Genomic DNA, 13,929 nt, shown 5'->3' with positions numbered 1-13,929 from the left:
TGTGATATTGTCTGATATAAAACAGAGGGAATGGGATGTCCGGGCCGGGCCTCACTGTAGCTGGGGATGTGTTCGGCTCCAGTCCCAGTTCAAGGTCATCATCTTTTCACAGATTGAGGGCAAGTGTCTCTGTGAGAAGGTAACACTGGTGGAGAAACTCCGCGTCATAACTCAAACCCCAACAGATGAGATTCTCAACATCAGCTGGAATAAAGTGTTTGTGAACTGCTGAACCCGTCTGGGAGGGAATGTGTGGGGAGATAGAATCGGGTCTGGGACTGAAATGGAAGGAGGCGGGTTGACTTGTTAACGAAGGGACTGTATTTCGGCAGGAATATTACTGACTGTTAATTGCAACGGGGCTTATTTAAAAGCTCCGGATTTCTGGAAATCTTTGAATATGAAGCCCGAGTCTGTAAGGGTTTGTGCGGAGCGCTGTGTTTCGGTTCTATTATCGATAAACGGTTTGAAATTGGCGGATGGAGAAAGCTGGAGGTGGAGCTGGAAGATCAGAGGCCGCTCTCTGCTCTGTTTTTCACTGTCTCCTCCGCTCCCTCCCTCTCTGTTCAATCCCCCATATGGAACCAAAGCGGATAGCTGGACTCTAAACTCGGTTCATTAGTCAACAAGACGAAAGGCGAGTAATTTTTCTGATCTCCTGAGCACCAGGCAATTCACTGTTATTTGTTTCTGTGCAGAGTTACATTTCAATGATTCCCCAGTGTGTTTAATGCGTTATGTAAATAATCTAACAAAATAGAACAGAAAGGGAGCGAAGCGCTGAATCCCACAGATGTAGAAAGGTTAGTCGAGCAGTTCTGGTGATGCTTTACGAGCCCAGCATGGCAAGTATTTCAAATAAACACAAGAAATATGGTGATGTGTGGTCGGTGCCCTGACTCCAGTCCCATTAATACCTCATCTCGGCTACAACGAGAATAAAGCAGCTCAAAGCCACGCTGGTAGCATGATATCAGCGTCTCCCTTCAGACAGTAACCAGCCCTTTCACAGATACAGTGGGTGGCTCTGAAAAGAGCCTTTACATCGAGTTACATCGAAACTACGGCACAGAAACAGGCCATTCGGCCCAACTGGTCTGTGTTGCCGTTTATGCTCCACACGAGGCTGCTCCCTCCCTACTTCATCCAACTCTATCAGAATACCCTTCGATTCCTTCCTTCCTCATGTGTTTCTCTAGCTTCCCCTTAAATGCACCTGTGCTATTTGCCTGAGCTGCTCCTTGTGGTAGCATTTTCCACATTCTAACCACTCTTTGGGTAAAGCAGTTTCTCCTGAATTCCCTATTGGATTTATTAGCGACTATTTTATATTTATTACCTTTAGTTTTGGACTCCCCACAAGTGGAAACATTTTCTCTATGTCTACCCTATGAAACCCTATCATAAGACCTCTATCAAGTCACCCCTCAGCCTTCTCTTTTCGAGTGAAAAGACCCCCAGTCTGTTCAGCATTTCCCAATAAGAATATCCTCTCATTTCTCGTATCATGAGAATCTTTTTTGCACCTTCTAAGTCCTTTATATAATATGGAGACCAGAACTGTGCACAGTACTCCAAGTGTGGTCGAACCAAAGTTCCATACTATTTTAACATAACTTCTTTGATTTTCAATTCTATCTCTCTAGATTGAATCTCAGTGTTTGATTTGCCTTTTTGTGACCTTATTAACTTGCGTCGCTACTTTCAGTAATTTTTATATCTGTACCACGAGATCCATTTGCTACTCTAGCCCGTTTCGACTCTTATTATCCAAGCAGTGTGTGACCTCCTTATTCTTCATTCTGCAACTTTATTAATGTCCTCTTGCATTTTGATGCATTCTTCCTTTGTATTAACTACATCGCCCAATTTGTTGTCGTCCACAAATTTTGAAATTGTACTTCCGATTCTCGAGTCCCGAATTGTTCATGTAAATTGTGAACGGTGGTCCTAACACCGATCCCTGTGGAACTCCACTTCCCACCTTTTTGACAATCTGAGTAACTACCCTTAACCTCTATTCTCTGTTTTCTGTTTTGATGCCAGCTTGCAAACCATTCTATCACCTGTCCCTGAACCCACGTGCTCTGAACTTAGCCATGAGTGGACAATGCATTACCTTATCGAAGGCCTTCGGAAAATCCAAACATATTGCATCAACTACATGAACCTTGCTCTCCTTGGGTCTCTCTCAGAGTGTTTACACTGCCCGCTCACCCTCACTGACATTCTATCTTTGAACTGCTGTAATATTGTCCTTTAGTAATATTGCTGTTCCTCCTCCTTTCCCTATTTCTCTGTCCTTTCTAACGATCTTATAGACTTGAATATGAAGCTGCCATTCGTTCCCAGCTGGTAGTCAGGTCTCCATAATGATTTAATGTAATTATCTAACTTTACTCAATGGCTGATGTGAGCTGCGGCAAAATGTATTTCCAGCCGGTCAAGTATTGCAGGTATCGACTGTCTCTTCAGTCCGATATCAGGTGAAGAATTACTGGCTGTTGTGTAATTTCCATTGATTGGGGGTTGGCGTCATCGACTGTGCGGAAACGGGAACTGCAACAGAGTGAGAAAGGATCCGTCAGAATCCAGTTGAAATGAAGAACAAAATCCAACAGCCTGCAGTGTCTGTTCAGGGTCTGATGTTTGAGAGCAATTTGATCATCCCTGATTGTCAGCGATGGTGGTATAGTGGTGAGCATAGCTGCCTTCCAAGCAGTTGACCCGGGTTCGATTCCCAGCCATCGCATTTTAGTATTCTTATTAAATTATTTCCATCATTAAGTTTGCCATCGAATTTGTTGCAGTTCAGCTGGATATTGTTTCCAAAACATAAACTGGTATAATTACAGCAAAATGTTTACAACGTTAATTTATTTTTCCTATAGAAGGAATAGATGACAAATATACTGGAAATAGTGAGCCACCAAGGGTCGAACGAGAGTGAGGAAGGCAAATGATATGTTAGCTTTTATTGCAACGGTGTTGCAATATAAGAGTAATAAGGACTTGCTGCAATTGTACAATGAGGAGATATTGTGTAAAATTGGCCGATATTTCTGGAGTTTAGAAGAATGAGAGATGATCGCATTGAAACGTGTCAATTTTTTAGACAGCTCGACAGGGTAGATGCGGAGAGGCTGATTCCCCTGGCTGGAGAGTCAAGAACTTGAGGTCAGAGTATCAAGATCAGGGGTCGGCCATTTAGCATCGACATGAGGAAAAAAATCTTCACTCAAAGGGTTGTGAATCTTTGGAATTCTTCCCCCAGAGGGCTGTGGATGCTCAGTCGTTGAATATATTGAAAGCTGAGATCGATAGATTTTTGGAGGCTAATGGCATCAAGGTGTATGGGGATGGGGCGAGAAAGTGGAGTTGAGGTCGAAGATCAGCCATGATCTGATTGAATGGCGGAGCAGGCTCGCGTATCGTATGGCCGACTCCTGCTCCTATTTCTTATATTCTTATGCAGAGAGCCTTATATCCAAGTGTGCGGATGACACTAAGTTAGGTAGCACCGTAAACATTATAGATGGGAGCAGAAAGTTGCAAAGGGACATTGATAGATTCAGTGAGTGGGCAAAACTGTGGCAGATGGAGTTCAACGTGGGGAAGTGTGAGGTCATCCACTTTGGACCATAAAAAGATCGATCAGAGTATTTTCTAAAGGGCAAGAAACTAGGAACTGTGGATGAGCAGAGGGTTAATGAAACCAAGTACAGAATTCACTAAAAGGTGCAAAAATAAGTTTAAATGGTAATGGTATTTTGATGTTTATTTCAAGGGACAGGAAATAAAAATGAGTGGAAGTTATGTCACAGTTATTCAGAGCTCTGGTTAGAGCTTATTTAGAGTATTGTGTTCGGTTCTGGGCACCGCACCTCTGGCAGGATAAGAACATAAGGAATATGAGCAGGAGTAGGCCTTACGGCCCTTCGAGCCTGCTCCGCCATTCAATAGATCATCTGCTCTTAACTGCCCGATCCCCATATCCCTTGATTGTCTTGTCCAAAAATCTATCAAACTCAATCTTGAATACACTAAACGACTGAACATCCACAACCCTCTGGGGTGGAGAGAACTGTATCGACCAAGATAAAGGGAATGAAATGAACTGTGTCATACAGTTACATTTCGCTGCTCTGTCTGACCATTTTAGTCACTACTTCCCTGCAGAGGGATTTGAAAATTCGATGGAAAAGCGTTGGGTGAAAGATCCTTTTGCTTTCGAAAATCCTGAATCTATAATGAAGCTAAATTTGATGCCTGATCAAGAAAACGGGCTGGTGCGACTCACCTGTGACAGCGCAGTGAAAACACGCCTCAAGTCATTCAGTTTGTCTTATTTTTGGATCAGTGCTTTCAAAGATTATCCACTGTAAGTAAGATTAGTGTTCTGTTGTTCCTGTCGTTCACAAAAACCTACATCTGCGAACTGGGATTTTCGACTTTGAGAAGGTTAAAAACAAGAGAAAGAAACCGACTCAACCGTGCCTGATATGCGTGGAGCGCTTTCATCTTGTGATCCAGATTGGAACGAGATCATAAACAACAGGCAGACACATCCGTCACATCAAGTAAGTGAAACTCAACCTGAACTTTTATTTACCAAATTGACACAATATTTCAAATGTTTTTCAAGTAACGTCGATGTCTAATTTTAGTTATTACTTGAAATGAAGTGAAGAGCATGGACTGACCTTTATTGGGATTTGATGAAAACTCCAGCCGGAAGATATTATTGTTTTGGATCCCTGGGGGAAGTGTTTTCCTTCCACTGGGTCACGAGGAAAAATGTTTGTGAAACACTGTTCCACATTGTACGGTCAGTGTCTGTTCAGCAAACCGACCCTCAATTCCTCAGTCCGTATTTCGAGAAACGCTTCTGTGCGCGACGCCGGCAAAAAAACACTGACCGACTCCCGGTGACTAATGGCGGCCGGAAGCCCCACAATCCCCCGCGCCCCAGAAACCCGTCCATCTCTCCAAGGCGCTGATTTCGCGATCAGACTGCGCATGCTCCCCAGGCCCGCCCTGCATTCTGGGAGCGCTTCGGTCCTGCAGTTTGTCGCGAGTCGGACTCGGTGGAAACAGGAGAAGAAACCGGGAAGCGGAGGGTGGGACGAGGGAGGCGCTGGATGAGGGGTTTAATGGTGCTAAGGGCACCCGGGCCGCCCGTCCGCCGGGCCCCCCGGCTCTGATTCGGGTTCTGAGCCGCACTCGGTGTTGCTGAGACTCCTCTCGGCCCCGCTCAGTGTCTCGGACCAGAACCGCGCATGCTCTGGCCATGGGACTTCCCGCGCCTGCGCGCTGATCCCCTTCGAATTCAGGTAGAACGTATTCTACCGCGCGGGGCATTTTGGGTAAGATTATCGCCATTGTAAAACCCTCTTACCGATATTTCTGTGGTGGTGTGTCAAAGGGCGAGGTTTACCAATCAAAAGCAAAATACTGCGGATGCTGGAAATGTGAAACATAAAGAGAAAATGCTGGAAATCCTCAGCAAGTCGGGCAGCATCCGCGGAGAATGAAACAGTTAACGTTTCAGATTAGTGTTAAGGTTTTGTCAGAACTTGAAGAAGTGAAAGAATTAACAGTTTTTAAGCAAGGAGAGAGGCAGGGAAAGAGGGGGCGGGGAGGGAAAGAACAAAAGGGAAGGTCTGTGATAGGGTGGAGGGCAGGAGTGATAAAGCAAAAAAAGGGATGAAGGTGCAAGGCAAGGTGGGTGGTAATGGGTCAAGTAAATAAACAAAGGATGACTCCAGAGGAGCTTTAAAGGGCTGCAGTCAGCTGGATGCGTGAATGAGGCCGTGAGCCAAAGGAAGCGAATTTGAAGCGGAGAGAGAGGGACACGCTGTGTAACCGGGCGCAAACACTCATCCGCAGCCCAGACATCACTTCTTTCCCACGAGGCGTGAAAGGACTACATTAATTACAATAATCCATGTTATTTGATTTTGAATAGTTTACTTTCTAAATTGAATCATGTTTCTCCAATTATATTTCCCAACTCAGATTCAAGGCCTCCAACCCAACCCAAATGTTGGAGATGGTGCGATGGGTTTGGGTTTCAGCAGAGGGAGGAGGGTGAGTGTGTGAGACTGGGATTTACAGTCTGGGGGAATGAGCAGGAAGAATGTTCCATAGAAACTAGAATTGCCTGTTCTGAATTTCTATTCTGTATTCACAGTGAGGACTTTTGTAAACTCCAGTGCACTGAAAGAGCTTTAACCAGTTCCACAACCTGAAAAAAACATCGCACCATTCACAGCGGGGAGAAACCGTACACGTGTTCTGTGTGTGGACGAGGCTTCAACTGATCGTCCAACCTGGAGAGACACAAGGACACCCGTAGGATGGAGAAACCGTGGAAATGTGGGGACTGTGGGAAGGGATTCAATTACCCGTCCCAGCTAGAAACTCATCGACGCAGACACACTGGGGAGAGGCCGTTCACCTGCACTGAGTGTGGGAAGGGATTCACTCAGTCTTCCAACCTGCTGACGCACCAGCGAGTTCACACTGGAGAGAGGCCGTTCACCTGCTCCGTGTGTGGGAAGGGATTCACTCTGTCATGCAGCCTTATTGAACATCAGCTTGTTCACACTGATAAGAGACTTTTCAAATGTTCTGTCTGTGAGAAGAGCTTTAAAAGAAAAAGTGATCTGCTGACACACCAACGCACTCACACTGGGGAGAGGCCGTTCACCTGTTCCGTGTGTGGGAAGAGATTCACTCAGTCATCGAGCCTACTGATACACCAGCGAGTACACACTGGGGAGAGGCCGTTCACCTTCTCCGTGTGTGGGAAGGGATTCACTCGATCATCCCACCGGCTGAGACAGCAGCGAATTCACACTGGCGAGAGGCCGTTCGCCTGCTCCGTGTGTGGGAAGGGATTCACTCATTCATCCAGCCTTCTGACACATCAACTCGTTCACATTGATAAGAGACCTTTTAAATGTTCTGACTGTGAGAAGAGCTTTCAAAGAAAAAAGGATCTCCTGACACACCAACACACTTACACTGGGGAGAGGCCGTTCACCTGCACTGAGTGTGGGAAGAGATTCAGTCAGTCATCCAACCTGCAAACACACCAACATATTCACAATGGGGAGAGGCTGTTCACCTGCTCCGTGTGTGGGAAGAGATTCACTCGTTCATCCTACCTCATTGAACATCAACATGTTCACACTGATAAGAGACCTTTTGAATGCTCTGACTGTGAGAAGAGCTTTAAAAGAACAAGGGATCTACTGAGACACCAACGTATTCACACTGGGGAGAGGCCGTTCACCTGCTCCGTGTGTGGGAAGGGATTCACTCTGTCATCCAGTCTACTTATACACCAGCGGGTTCACATGTGACTGCAGGGGTTGGATTCTGCTGTTATTACTGCTGTTAATCACATCCAGGACTGAACCGTGTTCATTCTGGCAGTTGGGGGTTGTTTCTGATGTTAATAATCCATTTCACTGGACAGCAGTATTAGAATTCTGTACAAGTGTCAAATAAATCAGCTTTCCTTGAAACACAGTGTTTCTAGTCCTTGATAGCTCGATGATAAGACAAGGTGATTGAGGACTTGTGATGAAGTGAGTGGAATCCATCTTAGAACTGAGTTCCTCCACCTTTTTAAAAGATGGATCAACAAGATGTCCAAGTCTGACAGGACAGAAAATTCTATTATATCACAGGGTCCACTTCAATCAGCCTGCGCAGATTTCCACTACCCTTGTGTGGGAAAGAGATTCCTGATTTCACTCCTGGACGCCCTAACTCTAAATTTAAGTTTATGCCCTCTTGTTATGGATTCCCCCACCAGAGAAAATAGTTTGTATTTCTACCCTATCGAATCCCTTTATAATTTTAAATATCTGGATCAGATCACCTCTCAACCTTCTAAACTCAAGGGAATGCAAACCAAGGGAATACAACCGGTCCTCATTAATTTGACCCTTCAAGCCTCAGTGTCATTCTGGTGAATCCGCACTGTCCCCCCTCCAAGGCCAATATATCCTTGGTGAGGATCAGTACTCCAGATGGGCTCTGACCAAGGCTCTGTAGAACTGAAGCGTCACTTCCTCCCCTTTGTATTCCAGGCCTCGAGATAAAGGCCAACATTCCATTAGTCTGCGATTATTTTTGTATCTGTGCACTAGCTTTTAGTGATTTGTGTGCATGGACACACAAATCCCTTTGCTCCTCCACCGTTCCCAATCTCTCACTTCAAGAAAATACTCCAATGTTTCCTTCTTGCTTCCAAAGTGAATGATCTCACTCTTCCCCACATTGAACTCCATCTGCCACAGTTTGTCCATTCACTTAAACTGTCTCTTTGTAACTTCCTGCTCCCATCTACACCACTTACTGTGCCTCCTAACTTAGTGTCACCTGGAAACTTGGATCTACAACTCTCTATTCCTTCATCCAAGTTATTGGTAAATATGGTGAAAAGCTGAGGCTCCAGTTCAGATCCCTGGGGTCACCACTTGTCACATCCCGCCAATCAACGAACGTTCCCTTTATCCCTTCTCTCTTCTCCGACCTCCCAACCAATTCCAACACAAGTCACAAGGTCACTTTCAATTCTGTGCATTTTTATTGATTCTATTAATCTCTTGTGCTGAACGTTATCAAATGCCTTCTGGAAGTCCATACAGACAACATCCATAGACGCTCCCCTGTCCACCTTGTTAATCACCTCAAAAAATCCAACTGGATTAGTCAGACATGACCTGCCCTTCACAAATCCATGTTGACTCTCTTTGATCAGCTCAGACTTGATGAAGTGCTCAACCATTTTGTCTCTGATGATTGATTCCAGTAACTTCCCCACAACTGACCTTAAATGGACAGGTCTGTATTTTCCTGGTTTCTTCCTCCCTCCTTTCTTAGATAACGGAGTGACGTTTTCAATTTTCATCTCCAAGGGCACAATTTCTGACGAAGGAGGAAGCCTCCGAAAGCTTGTGAATTTAAAATAAAATTGCTGGACTATAACTTGGTGTTGTAAAATTGTTTACAATTGTCAACCCCAGTCCATCACCGGCATCTCCACATCATATATAACAGGACTGAGCGTCCCGGCTCTGACGATATAACAGGAATCTGTATCCCAGCATTGACTGTAAGGATCAGAGGACTGAGTGTCCCAGCACTGACTGTGTGTGTATCAGAGGACCGACTGTCCCAGCACTGATTATGTGTCTTACAGGACTGACTGTCCCGGCACCGACTGTGTAGATAACAGGATTGACTGTCCCAGCACTGTCTATTCTTCCAGTCTACATGGGCTGTGGAGGAGATAAATGGGTGGGTTAGAATCCATAATAGGGTGGAATGACATGGGGTTGTCCGTGGAGATCAAATCGGTTGGAAGAGATTACAGAGATATGGAGGGGGAGAGGACAATGGTGGGACTTGAACACGAGGATGAGGATTTTAAAATCGAGGCTTTGCCGGACCGGGAGCCAATGTAGTAACACACGAACAGAAACTTACGGTTCACTTCCTTGGCAGACAGGTGGAGAAGACATTGATGTCCACGGGGGAACAGTCAGGTTCACAGCAGCAGTCGAGTTCGGAGAAACCGCCAGTCAGGTCACAGGTTCAAATGGGAACTGCTGGAAGCAGACACACACAGTGAGATCTTACAACAGAGCACGGACGGTCTCAAAGACCACCTCCCTCCCTTGTCTGAATCCACGATCACCGTTTTCACCATCTCCCAAAATCAATCTGCAGACTTATCCTCTCACTGCTTTCTACTCACCGAATTACAGCTTCCAGATACCCAGCACAACCCACTTAATAATAATAATTATACGGAGAGAATAGAGAAGCTGGGATTACTCCCTTTGGAACAGAGAAGGTTCAGGGGAGATTTACCAGAATGATTCCGGTGATGAGGGACTTCAGTTACCGGGAGAGACTGGAGAAACTGGGGTTGTTCTCCTTGGAGCAGAGACGGTTAAGGGGAGATTTAATGGAAGGGTTGAAAATGAGGAGGGGTTTTGATGGAGTCGATGGGGAGAAACTGTTGCCACTGGCGGGAGGGTCGGTAACCAGAGGACACAGATTGAAGGGAATTGGGAAAAGAGCCAGAGGGAGATGAGGAGAATATTTTTAGGCAGCGAGTTGTTCTGATCTGGAATTCACTGCCTGAAAGGGCGGTGGGAGCAGATTCAATAATAACTTTCAAAAAGGAATCAGGTCAATCCTTGAAGGGGGGAAATTTGCGGGACTGTGGGGAAAGAGCAGGGGAGTGGGACTAATGGGATCGCTCTTTCACAGGGCCGGCACAGGCACGATGGGCCGAGCGGTCTCTTCCACAGAACCGGCACAGGCGCGATGGACCGAGCGGCCTCTCTCTGTGCTGTTTGATTCTCGCTCACTTTTGGGCTCCGACCCACGGCCCGTTTGACGGGGAGGCGGGAGAGTGACTCCCCCCCGAGCCCAGCTCGACACCGGGCGCTGCCAGAGTGGAGATTCACGGGGCCCGCAGGATGCCCCGAGTAACTTCCCCCCGTCACCCCCCCCCCTCCCCCACCACCCCGCTCTCCCCTCTCAGGCCACTCCCGGTGCCGGCCCTCCCTCTGTGGGCTTCGCCCCCGCCCACAGCACCGCCCGCAGGGAACGCGGCAGAGGGACCGCGCTGCGCATGCGGCACGTACGCGTCGTGACATCAACGCGCAAAGATGAGAGACGCTGCCGCGTGTCACGTGATGGGAGGAGTCAGCCCAGGAGGCGTTTGGCGGGGGTGGAGTGATGGCCGGGTGCGGGGTTGGGTGGGGGGGCGGGGGGGTGAAGGTGAGAGCTGTCAATCAAAGGGCCCGGAGTCAGCACTCACTGCGCACAGGTTTTGGAGAATTTGTTCAAAAATGCAAAATCTGCAACCATGAAATAAAAATTGAAATGTACAAAAAAGAGAAAAAATTGCAAATGCAATAAGCTGAATTAAAACTGAAATGTCCAAACTCACATAAGGCTGATGATCTGGGTCCTCCTGATTTATTAGTCTTCTCTCCCTGAGGCACAGGATGAGCACAGTGCTTGAATGCATTTTAAGGCAGATGGTGCTGGATGTATGGAATGGACCAGCAAGGGAGGCAGTGGGGCCTGATTGTATCAGCAAACTCCAGAGAGTTGGCTCAGTATCTGATAGCGATACCTTGGGATATGACAGACTAGAAATTGGGATTTTTTTTTTGTGGATGTGCGCGAACTCTTTGTGATTGGTGTCCCTGGACACCCAAACCACTTTGCTCCTCTGCAGTCCCTAGTTTCTCACCATTAAGAAAATACTCCTATTTCTCACATGTTGCCTGCAATAGATGTTCTTTGTACAGCTCCCACATCTTTACTGTCCGTCAATATTTCCACTGTTCACTGTCCAATAATAACAGGCACGGTGAGACTGGAACATGTTCTTAATATTTCAAGATATACTTTATTTCATAAAATTCATGAAAGCACACAGCTCAATGTAAATATCACAGTTGCAATTCAAAGCAATAGAAGAGATATCGTACACGCTACGATTCCATTATTACAATTGAAAACACAGAACATATTTTCTAATACATGCTGCACAATACAAGGTAAAATAGCCTTACACGGTGGCCTTTCCCCAGAGATCCTTTGCACCTCGCTTCAGTGCGTCCCACAGCATGTACTCCTGGACCTTGGAGTGTGCCAGGTGGCAATACTCGGTCGTGAACAGCTCCTTCAGCTTGAAGACCAGTTGGTTTCCGGCGGAACAAAGGGCCTCCTTCGCCGAGTTGATGGTCTTCCAGTAGCAGTTGATATCTGTCTTGCTGTTCGTCCCTGGGAACTGCCCGGAGAGAACAGCGTCCTGTCTATCCGGGATGTTGGGGTGAACCCCTCTTCACCTCAATTGTATAGGGGTCTTGTCTCTATGGAGGGGGGTTATCACCTTTTACCCGAATATACCCCATGAACCCACATTCATGTTAATGTTTGGCAAACACTGTCTGATTTCTTTGACGCACCTGTCGAACATTGGGATCAGCGACATAGGGGGTAATTTCAACTTCACTGCCTGGGCGGTAAACTGAAAGAGCAGAAATTAAAATCGGGCTGGTTCTATTAGGGGCGGTTGATCCGCTCTACCAGTTCTGCGATGGTGAAAATTTCCCTTCATGTGTTGTGAACCGGTGCAGTTTGAGAAAATGGACCAGCTTGTGGGCTTCGAAGATTGATACTAAGGCGGAGGTCAGGGAAGGTGTGGCCGATTTTAAGCATCCCAGCCTGGCGGAAATGGGTTTGTGGAGGCTAGTAAATGGTGTCAGGTCACTTACCGCCCCTTTAACACTGGCGTTCCTGCCTCCGTCATCGGCGGTGGGGTCCTGAGGAGAGCGGCTGGAACAACACTCACCTGTTTCCGGTCAGGTCACGTGCAATATGTAAATCAGTGTATTATGACGTACACGGGACACTATTTAATGTTAGCTCCAAATGGGAGGAGGAGCCGCCCTTTCGATGGGCATTGAGTGATCCGGAACACTGAGAAGTTTCTTTTTAACTTATATCTTGTGGGGCAAGGAGGAGCAGGAGAGCTTTCCCTTGGCCTGCTGCGGCCATGACAAATCTACCGCCTCCTGATCATCTCAGAAAGATCTCCTTATAGATCGGTGTAACCAGGCAAACCCTCACTTCCCATTAAACTCCATGCTCAGGAAAAATTGCTGCACAGCAGCTCAGAGAGGAAACGATCTCCGGAACTCCCCACTGGAGTTTGAAATTACATTAATATTTTACCGGTTATTAACGGTCCGGGTGTTGGTCCATTATTATTCTGTTCTGGTCATCACAAATGTTCCAATGAACAGGACGCTGTCTGACCCTGACAGCTCACCCTCAGTCCATCCCACCGGGCAGTGTATGTGATGGGAAATAATCAACAACCGAAAAAGAAGGTTTGATTTTATTCATTTCAGGATTGAACATTTAATATTGAAATCATATTATTTCCAGACTAGTAACAGCGAACCATTTCATGTTAGAATCACATCTTGTATCATTTCACAACACCACATTTGTCGGTTGGAACATAATTCCTGTCTCGTATTTCCAAATTTATTTAAAGTATTGGATTGAAATCAGTTACTTTAGTGAACTCATTGATGTCAATGGATAGTAAAATCAGACGCAGTGAATAAAGGGCGCATGATCCGCTTCCGCCCGTCTTATGCCACCGCCAAAGGCGAAAATCGACTCTAATTGTCTTTTTATTTAATTTCAGGTGAAAAGTCTTCAGACGTTTCTATGATTTAACTAATGTAGCAATTAGATTCAGTGGGTATTTCAGCCCGTTCTTCAGCTCCTCTCTGAATTTAGTCTGGGTCACAGCATAAATACACGTGTTGGTGCAGGAACTGAGAAGTTGAAGCATGAATCCGGTTGACTCAATGTCACCGGCCATATCGTACTGAGTGTTTCTTATACGCGCAGAAATAACATAAAAAGCGAGTGCACTCCATAACAATATAAAACTGCCTGATATACTGAAAAGTAAAATGATGGATTTCCTTCGGTTCTCCATCTCTGGATCCTTATGATTCTCTCCATTGCTGCGGCCCCGGAGTCCCCTGCGGACTCGACTGGCCGCTAAAATGTGCCTGGCGGTGAGAACATTGAACAGTAAAATCAGAATGAATGGGAGACAAGGCATCAAAACAAGGTTAATCAAGTCAAACGCTGCCCATGCGGGTAAAGTAAAAAAGGTCGGTTTAAAGACACAACCCCGGGGTACATTGTCCATTATATATTCCGGGCCAATTACAAAGTACCAAGGAATGTTTAGTAAACAGCTCAGCGCACTCACCACCCCGATAACAACAGCCGCCGTTTTCTCGTTGCAATATTTTGTTTTCAGCTTCTGACAACAAATGGCCACAAATC

General features: G+C 46.2%; 1 non-coding gene across 1 annotated transcript; it reads left to right on the top strand.

Moving 5' to 3' along the window:
* Nucleotides 1-2,680: 2,680 nt before the first annotated feature.
* trnag-ucc (transfer RNA glycine (anticodon UCC)) lies at nt 2,681-2,752 on the top strand. The gene has a single exon. It is a non-coding gene; the product is annotated as a tRNA-Gly (tRNA).
* Nucleotides 2,753-13,929: the final 11,177 nt, after the last annotated feature.

Source organism: Heptranchias perlo, unplaced genomic scaffold, assembly GCF_035084215.1.
Source record: "Heptranchias perlo isolate sHepPer1 unplaced genomic scaffold, sHepPer1.hap1 HAP1_SCAFFOLD_60, whole genome shotgun sequence".
Lineage (NCBI taxonomy): Eukaryota > Metazoa > Chordata > Chondrichthyes > Hexanchiformes > Hexanchidae > Heptranchias > Heptranchias perlo.
This window is presented reverse-complemented; position numbering and strand designations above follow the sequence as displayed.